The sequence below is a fragment of the Papaver somniferum genome, chromosome 2 (genome assembly GCF_003573695.1).
Source record: "Papaver somniferum cultivar HN1 chromosome 2, ASM357369v1, whole genome shotgun sequence".
In the NCBI taxonomy this organism is placed as follows: domain Eukaryota; kingdom Viridiplantae; phylum Streptophyta; class Magnoliopsida; order Ranunculales; family Papaveraceae; genus Papaver; species Papaver somniferum.
Window position 1 is genome coordinate 177,357,820 of NC_039359.1, and position 2,454 is coordinate 177,360,273.

The following is a 2,454-nucleotide window of genomic DNA, read 5'->3' on the forward strand; positions in this document are numbered from 1 at the left end:
CATGTAATCTTCTATATAGATGATTGTTTTCTAGACTCTCAGTTAAAAAAAAGAAACAAAATTTCTGGTAGCAATGATGAAATAATAATCCGTCAATCCACAAACTAAACCTGCAAGATTTGCTTCCCTAATTACACAAATATATTTTCTTAAGGGTTATCTTTTGCAGTGTTACGTTTCGGAAAACTAAAAATAAGTACGGTAATTTGGAACAACACCAAACCAAGGATCAAACTCAACTTAGATGATAAGAATGCCAACTCATAGAAAGTTATGAATCGACATATTAACTTACCCAAAGAACTCATTAGTACTCCAAAAAATTTCGGAGCAACACCTGGTTAAACCAATAAGATAGACTTTCAAGCTACAATACAAAAAAAAAAAAAATATATATATATATATATTAGACTTCAAACTCACTAAAACCAACTGCACAAAAAAAAAATACTAAAGAAGACACGTAATTCTAAACCATATAATTTCATGAGTGATAAAGAAGGTGTGTAAGCAATTTAAGTCATTAATACAGCAGAAAAGGACCAAATATGCAAGGTAATGCAACCATAACATACATAATGACCAAAGCCAATTTGTAGAAAATGCGTCTTAAGTTGCTAGGTGTGTTTGACCAAGTAAAGTATAGGCAAGGTCGTGTTTGACCAAGTAACATGTGTTAGCGGGTGAATTTCAAAATGTACAGAGAATGCAGCCTAAGTACGCTGTAATATTGGAAGCAAAACAATAATTTGATTGTATCATTTGGAGTCTTGGATGCAGTAAGTAAATTCAGGATTTTATGATTTATACCAAGGAGGAAATGGACAATGGGACTTACTAGTTAGTTTCTTGTGGATGATGAGAAAGCCATCCAATAGGAAGGGAATGGATAATTTGAAAGTATAAATTTGGTGGTCACTACTTTTCCTGCATGAAAAAATCAGATGGAATCAGGGAAAAATTGAATCGAATGACTGAGGATGGGGTATCAATGCCAGAGCATCCGTAATTGCATGACAATACACATCTTTTGAAGTTGTTTCTATGAAGAAAAAAAGAGTTGTTTTTATGAAGACAGACAGTTTTTAACCGTTGCATCTTCTGGAAATTAGCACTACAGTAAGGAAATGGAAACAAACGAGATTAACTTACTTCGTCACTTGATTGATGCTTTTGTTTCCGTTCTTTCTCCTGATTTGACTGCATTGCATCCTGCTGCTTATATGAAGACCCACAAACTGCTAAGAACGCCATTTAGAAACTGGTTACAAAGTAAGCGAGTGAGTCAAACATGTTAGCTCCTTTTCTATAATAGACGAACAAATGATATGAAGGCTATTGTGAACTAACCTAGTGCATAACTTACATGTAAGATAAGCAAATAATAAACTTTATAGATTCTGATGTCAGCAAAAAAGATAAACAAATTGCTAAAAAGTGAATCAACCGGGCAACAAACTAAATCTTGTGCGCCTACTTTAAACCCTGAAAATCTAGATTACATATCTTATTACCCAAGACCCAATTAACTCATAACATGTGGGTTTACAGTGGAGTAATCTATTGAACTCGAGGTTTTATTGAATAACTGGTGAGTCAAAATAAGACTGTAGACAGCTGAAGCAATACCTGAAGTGAAATGTTATATCAAAACGCCAAAAAATGCCCATTCACGTATTCACCAAATTGTAACCCAAATAGCAACCCTTGCCGTAAATAGGGATAGGTATATGGCCGCCCGAGCCTACATCCCAAAATTAATGCAACCAGATCAGAAAACAACCAAAGCAAACCAACTAAATTTGAGGTCAATTAAATTTTAAAAATAGGTGTAAAAGATCTGATTAAAACTTACAGAGTGGAAATGGGTTGGCATATGGATGTGAAGCGATCTCCAATGAAACTGAGACAATGCATTTCTGCGAGTAGAGGCAAGAGTTAATCTGTGATTTGTGAAGTTAAGTGGGCAAGGGAATCACAAACAAAATGAAAAAAGAAACATTAGGCATGGATTCTAGGCAGAGTAGTGGTTGTGACCAAGTATCATATGTTGGAGGTGAATACAGATATGTTATTTTACTCAACGTACAATGTACTGGTATGAATGTTAAAAGGAGCAGGCTAAGAAATCAAGAATACTTGAAGTTAAAGAATAAATGAAATGTATGATCTGGATGCAGTAACTAAAACAATGAATTTACGTTTCACATAGAGGGGGGGAAATAAGCATTAGGATTTACGAATACTGGATTGAGGATTATGAGGCATAGATCCGATGTGAAGGATAGAAAAAACAAACTAGGAATTACTAGGTAGTCCAGGAAACCCAGTACCGGTTACTCTCTAATCCATCCCTAGAATAAAATTATCCGCTGGTCATGTTTTTGGACCAGAATATTTATTCCCTAGTCCAAAACGTGCGGGTCACACAAGACAAGTTTTTCAAAAGTACCA

The 2,454-nt window shown here is 34.8% G+C and overlaps 1 long non-coding RNA gene across 1 annotated transcript; it reads right to left on the bottom strand.

Annotated features, from left to right (window-relative positions):
- Positions 1–515: 515 nt before the first annotated feature.
- Positions 516–1,744, bottom strand: LOC113354276. The gene is made up of 3 exons (XR_003361770.1): positions 1,630–1,744; positions 1,153–1,261; positions 516–927 (listed from the first exon to the last, which is right to left on the bottom strand). It is a non-coding gene; the product is annotated as an uncharacterized LOC113354276 (long non-coding RNA).
- Between the last annotated feature and the right edge of the window lie 710 nt (positions 1,745–2,454).